Here is a 10146-nt window from a genome sequence, read left to right as displayed (position 1 = left end):
AGATTACTAGCCAGAAAAACTACTTAAACTCTCCCTCAAATCAATCACAGCTCTCTCCCTACACTATCTCTTCAAGCACACACAGGCAGAATGTAAAATGGCTGCTGGGCTTCGGTTTATATATGGAAGGGAGTGGTCTGATTGGCTGCCATGTATCTGCATGGCCTGATTGGCTGCCATGTATCTGCTGGTTTGGGGTGAGAGGTCAAAATTTAGCGCCAGCTAAGGCGAACCCAAATGGCGAACATACGCCGAAAGTTCGCGAACACCCGATGTTCGCGAGAATTAGTTCGCCGGCGAACAGTTCGCTACATCCCTACTTCTCAATACTTTTCTGCATTGATTCTGAGAAGAGCCCAAAAGCGTACCTTTGAGCGAGTAGAAGCGGCTAGGGGATATTTAAGAGGACGAAAAGTCAGTGTAGTCATCGCCTACGGCCATATCACCCTGAAAGCGCCCGATCTCGTCTGATCTTGGAAGCTAAGCAGGGACGGGCTTGGTTAGTACCTGGATGGGAGACCGCCTGGGAATACCAGGTGATGTAGGCTTTTGCATTTTGCCATTCTGACCAGCAGGAGGCAGTCTTCTCTATGCTTTTCTGCATTCATTCTGAGAAGAGCCCGAGAGCGCGCCTTTGAGCGAGTAGAAGTGGCTAGGAGATGTTTAAGAGGACGAAAAGTCAGCTTAGTCATCGCCTACGGCCATACCACCCTGAAAGCGCCCGATCTCGTCTGATCTCGGAAGCTAAGCAGGGACGGGCTTGGTTAGAACCTGGATGGGAGACCGCCTGGAAATGCCAGGTGTTGTAGGCTTTTGCATTTTGCCATTCTGGCCAGCAGGAGGCAGTCTTCTCAATGCTTTTCTGCATGGATTCTAAGAAGATCCTGAGAGCGCGCCTTTGAGCGAGTAGAAGCGGCTAGGAGATGTTTAAGAGGACGAAAAGTCAGTCTAGTCATCGCCTACGGCCATACCAGCCTGAAAGCGCCTGCTCTCGTCTCATCTCGGAAGCTAAGCAGGGGAGGGCCTGGTTAGTACCTGGATAGGAGACTACCTGGGAATACCAGTTGTTGTAGGCTTTTGCATTTTGCCATTCTGGCCAGCAGGAGGCAGTCTTCTCTATGCTTTTCTGCATGGATTCTGAGAAAAGCCCGAGAGCGCGCCTTTGAGCGGGTAGAAGCGGCTAGGGGATGTTTAAGAGGACGAAAAGTCACTCTAGTCATCGCCTACGGCCATACCACCCTGAAAGCGCCCGATCTCATCTGATCTCGAAAGCTAAGCAGGGGAGGGCCTGGTTAGTACCAGGATGGGAGACCACCTGGGAATACTAGGTGTTGTAGGCTTTTGCATTTTGCGATTCTGACCAGCAGGAGGCAGTCTTCTCTATGCTTTTCTGCATGGATTCTGAGAAGAGCCCGAGAGCGCGCCTTTGAGCAAGTAGAAGCGGCTAGGAGATGTTTAAGAGGACGAAAAGTCAGTCTAGTCATCGACTATGGCCATACCACCCTTAAAGTGCCTGCTCTCGTTTCATCTTGGAAGCTAAGCAGGGGAGGGCCTGGTTAGAACCTGGATGGGAGACCGCCTGGGAATACCAGGTGTTGTAGGCTTTTGCATTTTGCCATTCTGGCCTGCAGGAGGCAGTCTTCTCTATGCTTTTCTGCATGGATTCTGAGAAGAGCCCGAGAGCGCTCCTTTGAGCGAGTAGAAGCGGCTAGGAGATGTTTAAGAGGACGAAAAGTCAGCCTAGTCATCACCTACGGCCATACCACCCTGAAAGCGCCCGATCTCGTCTGATCTCTGAAGCTAAGCAGGGGAGGGCCTGGTTAGTACCTGGATGGGAGACCACCTGGGAATACCAGGTGTTGTAGGCTTTTGCATTTTGCGATTCTGACCAGCAGGAGGCAGTCTTCTCAATACTTTTCTGCATTGATTCTGAGAAGAGCCCGAGAGCGCCCCTTTGAGCGAGTAGAAGCGGCTAGGGGATGTTTAAGAGGACGAAAAGTCAGTGTAGTCATCTCCTACGGCCATACCACCCTGAAAGCGCCCGATCTCGTCTGATCTCGGAAGCTAAGCAGAGACGGGCCTGGTTAGTACCTGGATGGGAGACCACCTGGGAATACCAGGTGTTTTAGGCTTCTGCATTTTGCCATTCTGGCCAGCAGGAGGCAGTCTTCTCTATGCTTTTCTTCATGGATTCTGAGAAGAGCCAGAGAGCGCGCCATTGAGCGGGTAGAAGCGGCTAGGAGATGTTTAAGAGGACGAAAAGTCAGTCTAGTCATCGTCTACGGCCATACCATCCTGAAAGTGCCCGATCTCGTCTGATCTCGGAAGCTAAACAGGGGAGAGCCTGGTTAGTACCTGGATGGGAGACCGCCTGGGAATACCAGGTGTTGCAGGCTTTTGCATTTTGCCATTCTGGCCAGCAGGAGGCAGTCTTCTCTATGCTTTTCTGCATTGATTCTGAGAAGAGCCCGAGAGCGCGCCATTGAGCGGGTAGAAGCGGCTAGGAGATGTTTAAGAGGACGAAAAGTCAGTCTAGTCATCGTCTACGGCCATACCATCCTGAAAGTGCCCGATCTCGTCTGATCTCGGAAGCTAAGCAGGGGAGGGCCTGGTTAGTACCTGGATGGGAGACCGCCTGGGAATACCAGGTGTTGCAGGCTTTTGCATTTTGCCATTCTGGCCTGCAGGAGGCAGTCTTCTCTATGCTTTTCTGCATGGATTCTGAGAAGAGCCCGAGAGCGCTCCTTTGAGCGAGTAGAAGCGGCTAGGAGATGTTTAAGAGGACGAAAAGTCAGCTTAGTCATCACCTACGGCCATACCACCCTGAAAGCGCCCGATCTTGTCTGATCTCTGAAGCTAAGCAGGGGAGGGCCTGGTTAGTACCTGGATGGGAGACCACCTGGGAATACCAGGTGTTGTAGGCTTTTGCATTTTGCGATTCTGACCAGCAGGAGGCAGTCTTCTCAATACTTTTCTGCATTGATTCTGAGAAGAGCCCGAGAGCGCGCCTTTGAGCGAGTAGAAGCGGCTAGGAGATGTTTAAGAGGACGAAAAGTCAGCGTAGTCATCTCCTACGGCCATACCACCCTGAAAGCGCCCGATTTCGTCTGATCTCGGAAGCTAAGCAGAGACGGGCCTGGTTAGTACCTGGATGGGAGACCGCCTGGGAATACCAGGTGTTGCAGGCTTTTGCATTTTGCCATTCTGGCCAGCAGGAGGCAGTCTTCTCTATGCTTTTCTGCATTGATTCTGAGAAGAACCCGAGAGCGCCCCTTCGAGCGGGTAGAAGCGGAAAGAGGATGTTTGAGAGGACGAAAAGTCAGTCTAGTCATCGCCTACGGCCATACCACCCTGAAAGCGCCCGCTCTCATCTGATCTCGGAAGCTAAGCAGGGGAGGGCCTGGTTAGTACCTGGACGGGAGACCGCCTGGGAATACCAGGTGTTGTAGGCTTTTGCATTTTGCGATTCTGACCAGCAGGAGGCAATCTTCTCAATACTTTTCTGCATTGATTCTGAGAAGAGCCCGAGAGCGTACCTTTGAGCGAGTAGAAGCGGCAAGAGGATGTTTAAGAGGACGAAAAGTCAGTCTTGTCATCGCCTACGGCCATACCACCCTGAAAGCGCCCGATCTCGTCTGATCTCGGAAACTAAGCAGGGACGGGCCTGGTTAGTACCTGGATGGGAGACCGCCTGGGAATACCAGGTGTTTTAGGCTTCTGCATTTTGCAATTCTGGCCAGCAGGAGGCAGTCTTCTCTATGCTTTTCTGCATGGATTCTGAGAAGGGCCCGAGAGTGCGCCAATGAGCGAGTAGAAGCGGCTAGGAGATGTTTAAGAGGACGAAAAGTCAGCCTAGTCATCGCCTACAGCCATACCACCCTGAAAGCACCCGCTCTCGTTTGATCTCGGAAGCTAAGCAGGGACGGGTCTGGGTAGTACCTGGATGGGAGACCGCCTGGGAATACCAGGTGTTGTAGGCTTTTGCATTTTGCCAGTCTGGCCAGCAGGAGGCAGTCTTCTCAATGCTTTTCTGCATGGATTCTGAGAAGAGCCTGAGAGTGCACCATTGAGCGAGTAGAAGCGGCTAGGAGATGTTTAAGAGGACAAAAAGTCAGCCTAGGCATCGCCTACGGCCATACCACCCTGAAAGCGCCTGCTCTCGTCTGATCTCGGAAGCTAAGCAGGGACGGGCTTGGTTAGTACCTGGATGGGAGACCGCCTGGGAATACCAGGTGTTGTAGGCTTTTGCATTTTGCCATTCTGGCCAGCAGGAGGCAGTCTTCTCTATGCTTTTCTGCATGGATTCTGAGAAGAGCCCGAGAGCGCGCCTTTGAGCGAGTAGAAGCGGCTAGGGGATGTTTAAGAGGACAAAAAGTCAGCTTAGTCATCGCCTACGGCCATACCACCCTGAATGCGCCTGATCTCGTCTGATCTCGGAAGCTAAGCAGGGACTGGGTTGGTTAGTACCTGGGTGGGAGACCGCCTGGGGATACCAGGTGTTGTAGGCTTTTGCATTTTGCCATTCTGGCCAGCAGGAGGCAGTCTTCTCTATGCTTTTCTGCATGGATTCTGAGAAGAGCCCGAGAGCACGCCATTTAGCGGGTAGAAGCGGCTACGGGATGTTTAAGAGGACGAAAAGTCAGTCTAGTCATCGCCTACGGCCATACCACCCTGAAAGCGCCCGCTCTCGTCTGATCTCGGAAGCTAAGCAGGGACGGGCCTGTTTAGTACCTGGATGGGAGACCGCCTGGGAATACCAGGTGTTGTAGGCTTTTGCATTTTGCCATTCTGACCAGCAGGAGGCAGTCTTCTCTATGCTTTTCTGCATTGATTCTGAGAAGAGCTCGAGAGCGCGCCTTTGAGCGAGTAGAAGCGGCTAGGAGATGTTTAAGAGGACGAATAGTCAGCCTAGTCATCGCCTACGGCCATACCACCCTGAAAGCGCCCGATCTCGTCTGATCTCGGAAGCTAAGCAGGGACGGGCTTGGTTAGTACCTGGATGGGAGACCGCCTGGGAATACCAGGTGTTGTAGGCTTCTGCATTTTTTACATTCTGGCCAGCAGGAGGCAGTCTTCTCTATGCTTTTCTGCATGGATTCTGAGAAGAGCCCGAGAGCGCGCCTTTGAGCGAGTAGAAGCGGCTAGGAGATGTTTAAGAGGACGAAAAGTCAGCTTAGTCATCGTCTACGGCCATACCACCCTGAAAGCGCCCGGTCTCGTCTGATCTCGGAAGCTAAGCAGGGATGGGCTTGGTTAGTACCTGGATGGGAGACCGCCTGGGAATACCAGGTGTTGTAGGCTTTTGCATTTTGCCATTCTGACCAGCAGGAGGCAGTCTTCTCTATGCTTTTCTGCATTGATTCTGAGAAGAGCCCGAGAGCGCGCCTTTGAGCGAGTAGAAGCGGCTAGGAGATGTTTAAGAGGACGAAAAGTCAGCTTAGTCATCGCCTACGGCCATACCACCCTCAAAGCGCCCGATCCCGTCTGATCTCGGAAGCTAAGAAGGGACGGGCTTGGTTAGTACCTGGATGGGAGACCGCCTGGGAATACCAGGTGTTGTAGGCTTTTGCATTTTGCCATTCTGACCAGCAGGAGGCAGTCTTCTCTATGCTTTTCTGCATTGATTCTGAGAAGAGCCCGAGAGCGCGCCTTTGAGCGAGTAGAAGCGGCTAGGAGATGTTTAAGAGGACGAAAAGTCAGCTTAGTCATCATCTATGGCCATATCTCCCTGAAAGCGCCCGATCTCGTCTGATCTCGGAAGCTAAGCAGGGACGGGCTTGGTTAGTACCTGGATGGGAGACCGCCTGGGAATACCAGGTGTTGTAGGCTTTTGCATTTTGCCATTCTGACCAGCAGGAGGCAGTCTTCTCTAGGCTTTTCTGCATTGATTCTGAGAAGAGCCCGAGAGCGCGCCTTTGAGCGAGTAGAAGCGGCTAGGAGATGTTTAAGAGGACGAAAAGTAAGCTTAGTCATCGCCTACGGCCATACCACCCTGAAAGCGCCCGATCTCGTCTGATCTCGGAAGCTAAGCAGGGACGGGCTTGGTTAGTACCTGGATGGGAGACCGCCTGGGAATACCAGGTGTTGTAGGCTTTTGCATTTTGCCATTCTGACCAGCAGGAGGCAGTCTTCTCTATGCTTTTCTGCATTGATTCTGAGAAGAGCCCGAGAGCGCGCCTTTGAGCGAGTAGAAGCGGCTAGGAGATGTTTAAGAGGACGAAAAGTCAGCTTAGTCATCGTCTACGGCCATACCACCCTGAAAGCGCCCGATCTCGTCTGATCTCGGAAGATAAGCAGGGACGGGCTTGGTTAGTACCTGGATGGGAGACCGCCTGGGAATACCAGGTGTTGTAGGCTTTTGCATTTTGCCATTCTGACCAGCAGGAGGCAGTCTTCTCTATGCTTTTCTGCATTGATTCTGAGAAGAGCCCGAGAGCGCGCCTTTGAGCGAGTAGAAGCGGCTAGGAGATGTTTAAGAGGACGAAAAGTCAGCTTAGGCATCGTCTACTGCCATACCACCCTGAAAGCGCCCGATCTTGTCTGATCTCGGAAGCTAAGCAGGGACGGGCTTGATTAGTACCTGGATGGGAGACCGCCTGGGAATGCCAGGTGTTGTAGGCTTTTGCATTTTGCCATTCTGACCAGCAGGAGGCAGTCTTCTCTATGCTTTTCTGCATTGATTCTGAGAAGAGCCCGAGAGCGCGCCTTTGAGCGAGTAGAAGCGGCTAGGAGATGTTTAAGAGGACGAAAAGTCAGCTTAGGCATCGTCTACTGCCATACCACCCTGAAAGCGCCCGATCTTGTCTGATCTCGGAAGCTAAGCAGGGACGGGCTTGATTAGTACCTGGATGGGAGACCGCCTGGGAATACCAGGTGTTGTAGGCTTTTGCATTTTGCCATTCTGACCAGCAGGAGGCAGTCTTCTCTATGCTTTTCTGCATTGATTCTGAGAAGAGCCCGAGAGCGCGCCTTTGAGCGAGTAGAAGCGGCTAGGAGATGTTTAAGAGGACGAAAAGTCAGCTTAGTCATCGCCTACGGCCATACCACCCTCAAAGCGCCCGATCTAGTCTGATCTCGGAAGCTAAGCAGGGACGGGCTTGGTTAGTACCTGAATGGGAGACCGCCTGGGAATACCAGGTGTTGTAGGCTTTTGCATTTTGCCATTCTGACCAGCAGGAGGCAGTCTTCTCTATGCTTTTCTGCATTGATTCTGAGAAGAGCCCGAGAGCGCGCCTTTGAGCGAGTAGAAGCGGCTAGGAGATGTATAAATGGACGAAAAGTCAGCTTGGTCATCGTCTACGGCCATACCACCCTGAAAGCGCCCGATCTCGTCTGATCTCGGAAGCTAAGCAGGGACGGGCTTGGTTAGTACCTGGATGGGAGACCGCCTGGGAATACCAGGTGTTGTAGGCTTTTGCATTTTGCCATTCTGACCAGCAGGAGGCAGTCTTCTCTATGCTTTTCTGCATTGATTCTGAGAAGAGCCCGAGAGCGCGCCTTTGAGCGAGTAGAAGCGGCTAGGAGATGTTTAAGAGGACGAAAAGTCAGCTTAGTCATCGTCTATGGCCATACCACCCTGAAAGCGCCCGATCTCGTCTGATCTCGGAAGCTAAGCAGGGACGGGCTTGGTTAGTACCTGGATGGGAGACTGCCTGGGAATACCAGGTGTTTTGGGCTTCTGCATTTTGCAATTCTGGCCAGCAGGAGGCAGTCTTCTCTATGCTTTTCTGCATGGATTCTGAGAAGGGCCCGAGAGTGCGCCAATGAGCGAGTAGAAGCGGCTAGGAGATGTTTAAGAGGACGAAAAGTCAGCCTAGTCATCGCCTACAGCCATACCACCCTGAAAGCACCCGCTCTCGTTTGATCTCGGAAGCTAAGCAGGGACGGGTCTGGGTAGTACCTGGATGGGAGACAGCCTGGGAATACCAGGTGTTGTAGGCTTTTGCATTTTGCCATTCTGACCAGCAGGAGGCAGTCTTCTCTATGCTTTTCTGCATGGATTCTGAGAAGAGCCCGAGAGTGCACCATTGAGCGAGTAGAAGCGGCTAGGAGATGTTTAAGAGGACAAAAAGTCAGCCTAGGCATCGCCTACGGCCATACCACCCTGAAAGCGCCCGATCTCGTCTGATCTCGGAAGCTAAGCAGGGGAGGGCCTGGTTAGTACCTGGATGGGAGACCACTTGGGAATACCAGGTGTTGTAGGCTTTTGCATTTTGCCATTCTGGCCAGCAGGAGGCAGTCTTCTCTATGCTTTTCTGCATGGATTCTGAGAAGAGCCCGAGAGAGATATGCCTTAGCCGCTTCTACTCGCCAAAAGGCGCGCTTTCTTCCCAAGAGAGAGATAGTAATACCAATTAATGTACTGCCGCCTGCACCAGTACCAGTTGTGTGTTTGCTACTGTCATTTATACATCCAAGCTGGGGGGAATCAGTGTGAACATAGGGCTCACTGGCACAGGTTACACAGCAGATAAGCTCTATAGAATACAATCGGTTTCAGGGCCGCCATCAGAAATCGGGGCCCCTCACAAAAAATTTTCTGCCCCCCCAACCCCTACGCCCTGCCCCCAATGGCCCATCCCATCAGTACAAAGGACACACAGACATTGGTAGCCAGGGCACCCTAAAACATTGGTAGCCAGGTGTTACGTTTTGCATTGGTGCCAGGGCAGGGACCGCCCTAAAACATTGCTCATCACGATTCCCCCAACATCCTCCAGCTCCCCCCTAGTATCTCCAGCTCTCCTCCCAGCATCCTCCAGCCTCTCCTATCCCAGCTCCTCCCTAGTATCCTCCCCAACATCCTCCAGCTCCCTCCCCTAGTATCCTCCCCAACATCCTCCAGCTCCCTCCCAGCATCCTCCAGCTCCCGCCTAGATCTCCAGCTCCCTCCCTGCATCCTCCCCCAACATCCCCCAGCTTCCTCCCAGCATGCTCCCTCCAGCTCCCCCTAGTATCCTCCAGCTCCCTACGCCCTCCCCAACATTCTTCAGCTCCCTGCAGCATCCTCTCCAGCGTCCCCCAGCTTCCACTGGCTCCCCCGTTCGTCAGGCTGCATCCCCCGGCTGGCAGCTGCTGCTACTCTTATATAAGGTTCGCCCGGTGCGTGCTGATTCATGCAGTCGCATGGCGGCTCAACCATCGAAATACAGAGGACCTGGCTTAACAGATTAAAGAAGATTTAGAAGTCAAATCGGCCGGGCCCGGGACACTGCCCCGCTGTGCCCCCCTGATGGCGCCCTGATCGGTTTTGTTCTTATACAGGAATCTAAGGGGTATATTATATCATGCGGGTAAAAGGCACAGCCGCCGGGCTTTGGTGTTACTGTGTTACCCCCCCCCCGGTTACACAGGCGCGGGCTTTGGTGTTACTGTGTTACCCCCCCCCCCGGTTACACAGCGCGCCGGGCTTTGGTGTTACTGTGTTCCCCCCCCCCCCCCCGGTTACACAGGCGCCGGGCTTTGGTGTTACTGTGTTACCCCCCCCCCCGGTTACACAGGCGCCGGCTTTGGTGTTACTGTGTTACCCCCCCCCCCGGTTACACAGGCGCCGGGCTTTGGTGTTACAGTGTTACCCCCCCCCCCGGTTACGCAGCCGCCGGGCTTTGGTGTTACTGTGTTACCCCCCCCCCCCGGTTCACCAGCCGCTGGGCTTGGTGTTACTGTGTTCCCCCCCGGGTTACACAGCCGCGGGCTTTGGTGTTACTGTGTTACCCCCCCCCGGTTACACAGCCGCCGGGCTTTGGTGTTACTGTGTTGCCCCCCCGGTTACACAGCCGCCGGGCTTTGGTGCTACTGTGTTACCCCCCCCCCCCCGTTTTACACAGCCGCCGCCGGGCTTTGGTGTTACTGTGTTGCCCCCCTGGTTACACAGCCGCCGGGCTTTGGTGTTACTGTGTTACCCCCCCCCCCGGTTACACAGCCGCCGGGCTTTGGTGCTACTGGTTACCCCCCCCCGGTTACACAGCCGCCGGGCTTTGGTGTTACTGGTTACCCCCCCCGGTTACACAGCCCGCCGGGCTTTTGGTGTTACTTGTTACTCCCCCCCCGTGTTACACAGCCGCCGGGCTTTGGTGCTACTGTGTTACCCCCCCCCGGTTACACAGGCGCCGGGCTTTGGTGTTACTGTGTTTACCCCACCGTTTA

At 53.7% G+C, this 10146-nt stretch overlaps 27 non-coding genes and 3 pseudogenes across 27 annotated transcripts; all 30 read left to right on the top strand.

Annotated features, from left to right (window-relative positions):
- The first annotated feature begins 429 nt into the window (after window positions 1-429).
- Window positions 430-548, top strand: LOC116408959. Its single transcript, XR_004221462.1, has one exon. It is a non-coding gene; the product is annotated as a 5S ribosomal RNA (ribosomal RNA).
- Window positions 549-693: 145 nt separating this feature from the next.
- On the top strand, window positions 694-812 carry LOC116408987. The gene has a single exon (XR_004221490.1). It is a non-coding gene; the product is annotated as a 5S ribosomal RNA (ribosomal RNA).
- A 145-nt stretch (window positions 813-957) lies between these two features.
- Window positions 958-1076, top strand: LOC116409033 (annotated as a pseudogene).
- Window positions 1077-1221: 145 nt separating this feature from the next.
- On the top strand, window positions 1222-1340 carry LOC116409062. Its single transcript, XR_004221508.1, has one exon. It is a non-coding gene; the product is annotated as a 5S ribosomal RNA (ribosomal RNA).
- Window positions 1341-1485: 145 nt separating this feature from the next.
- Window positions 1486-1604, top strand: LOC116409041 (annotated as a pseudogene).
- A 145-nt stretch (window positions 1605-1749) lies between these two features.
- LOC116409262 lies at window positions 1750-1868 on the top strand. Its single transcript, XR_004221707.1, has one exon. It is a non-coding gene; the product is annotated as a 5S ribosomal RNA (ribosomal RNA).
- A 145-nt stretch (window positions 1869-2013) lies between these two features.
- Window positions 2014-2132, top strand: LOC116408965. The gene has a single exon (XR_004221468.1). It is a non-coding gene; the product is annotated as a 5S ribosomal RNA (ribosomal RNA).
- A 145-nt stretch (window positions 2133-2277) lies between these two features.
- Window positions 2278-2396, top strand: LOC116408993. Its single transcript, XR_004221496.1, has one exon. It is a non-coding gene; the product is annotated as a 5S ribosomal RNA (ribosomal RNA).
- A 145-nt stretch (window positions 2397-2541) lies between these two features.
- Window positions 2542-2660, top strand: LOC116408949. The gene has a single exon (XR_004221452.1). It is a non-coding gene; the product is annotated as a 5S ribosomal RNA (ribosomal RNA).
- A 145-nt stretch (window positions 2661-2805) lies between these two features.
- LOC116408964 lies at window positions 2806-2924 on the top strand. The gene has a single exon (XR_004221467.1). It is a non-coding gene; the product is annotated as a 5S ribosomal RNA (ribosomal RNA).
- A 145-nt stretch (window positions 2925-3069) lies between these two features.
- On the top strand, window positions 3070-3188 carry LOC116408977. Its single transcript, XR_004221480.1, has one exon. It is a non-coding gene; the product is annotated as a 5S ribosomal RNA (ribosomal RNA).
- A 145-nt stretch (window positions 3189-3333) lies between these two features.
- LOC116409306 lies at window positions 3334-3452 on the top strand. The gene has a single exon (XR_004221751.1). It is a non-coding gene; the product is annotated as a 5S ribosomal RNA (ribosomal RNA).
- Window positions 3453-3597: 145 nt separating this feature from the next.
- Window positions 3598-3716, top strand: LOC116408950. The gene has a single exon (XR_004221453.1). It is a non-coding gene; the product is annotated as a 5S ribosomal RNA (ribosomal RNA).
- A 145-nt stretch (window positions 3717-3861) lies between these two features.
- On the top strand, window positions 3862-3980 carry LOC116409317. Its single transcript, XR_004221762.1, has one exon. It is a non-coding gene; the product is annotated as a 5S ribosomal RNA (ribosomal RNA).
- A 145-nt stretch (window positions 3981-4125) lies between these two features.
- Window positions 4126-4244, top strand: LOC116408955. The gene has a single exon (XR_004221458.1). It is a non-coding gene; the product is annotated as a 5S ribosomal RNA (ribosomal RNA).
- A 145-nt stretch (window positions 4245-4389) lies between these two features.
- On the top strand, window positions 4390-4508 carry LOC116409012 (annotated as a pseudogene).
- Window positions 4509-4653: 145 nt separating this feature from the next.
- Window positions 4654-4772, top strand: LOC116409360. The gene has a single exon (XR_004221801.1). It is a non-coding gene; the product is annotated as a 5S ribosomal RNA (ribosomal RNA).
- A 145-nt stretch (window positions 4773-4917) lies between these two features.
- Window positions 4918-5035, top strand: LOC100335111 (oocyte 5S ribosomal RNA). Its single transcript, NR_033270.1, is given in 1 exon segment — window positions 4918-5035. It is a non-coding gene; the product is annotated as an oocyte 5S ribosomal RNA (ribosomal RNA).
- A 147-nt stretch (window positions 5036-5182) lies between these two features.
- On the top strand, window positions 5183-5301 carry LOC116409139. Its single transcript, XR_004221584.1, has one exon. It is a non-coding gene; the product is annotated as a 5S ribosomal RNA (ribosomal RNA).
- A 145-nt stretch (window positions 5302-5446) lies between these two features.
- LOC116409117 lies at window positions 5447-5565 on the top strand. The gene has a single exon (XR_004221563.1). It is a non-coding gene; the product is annotated as a 5S ribosomal RNA (ribosomal RNA).
- A 145-nt stretch (window positions 5566-5710) lies between these two features.
- Window positions 5711-5829, top strand: LOC116408969. The gene has a single exon (XR_004221472.1). It is a non-coding gene; the product is annotated as a 5S ribosomal RNA (ribosomal RNA).
- Window positions 5830-5974: 145 nt separating this feature from the next.
- Window positions 5975-6093, top strand: LOC116408995. The gene has a single exon (XR_004221498.1). It is a non-coding gene; the product is annotated as a 5S ribosomal RNA (ribosomal RNA).
- Window positions 6094-6238: 145 nt separating this feature from the next.
- On the top strand, window positions 6239-6357 carry LOC116409206. The gene has a single exon (XR_004221651.1). It is a non-coding gene; the product is annotated as a 5S ribosomal RNA (ribosomal RNA).
- A 145-nt stretch (window positions 6358-6502) lies between these two features.
- LOC116408981 lies at window positions 6503-6621 on the top strand. The gene has a single exon (XR_004221484.1). It is a non-coding gene; the product is annotated as a 5S ribosomal RNA (ribosomal RNA).
- Window positions 6622-6766: 145 nt separating this feature from the next.
- Window positions 6767-6885, top strand: LOC116408971. Its single transcript, XR_004221474.1, has one exon. It is a non-coding gene; the product is annotated as a 5S ribosomal RNA (ribosomal RNA).
- Window positions 6886-7030: 145 nt separating this feature from the next.
- Window positions 7031-7149, top strand: LOC116408975. The gene has a single exon (XR_004221478.1). It is a non-coding gene; the product is annotated as a 5S ribosomal RNA (ribosomal RNA).
- Window positions 7150-7294: 145 nt separating this feature from the next.
- On the top strand, window positions 7295-7413 carry LOC116409051. Its single transcript, XR_004221505.1, has one exon. It is a non-coding gene; the product is annotated as a 5S ribosomal RNA (ribosomal RNA).
- A 145-nt stretch (window positions 7414-7558) lies between these two features.
- LOC116408980 lies at window positions 7559-7677 on the top strand. The gene has a single exon (XR_004221483.1). It is a non-coding gene; the product is annotated as a 5S ribosomal RNA (ribosomal RNA).
- A 145-nt stretch (window positions 7678-7822) lies between these two features.
- LOC116408986 lies at window positions 7823-7941 on the top strand. The gene has a single exon (XR_004221489.1). It is a non-coding gene; the product is annotated as a 5S ribosomal RNA (ribosomal RNA).
- A 145-nt stretch (window positions 7942-8086) lies between these two features.
- Window positions 8087-8205, top strand: LOC116409046. Its single transcript, XR_004221503.1, has one exon. It is a non-coding gene; the product is annotated as a 5S ribosomal RNA (ribosomal RNA).
- The last annotated feature ends 1941 nt before the right edge of the window (window positions 8206-10146 follow it).

This window comes from Xenopus tropicalis, chromosome 2 (assembly GCF_000004195.4).
Source record: "Xenopus tropicalis strain Nigerian chromosome 2, UCB_Xtro_10.0, whole genome shotgun sequence".
Lineage (NCBI taxonomy): Eukaryota > Metazoa > Chordata > Amphibia > Anura > Pipidae > Xenopus > Xenopus tropicalis.
Note: the sequence above shows the minus strand (reverse complement) of the source record. Positions and strands in the feature narration are given on the sequence as shown.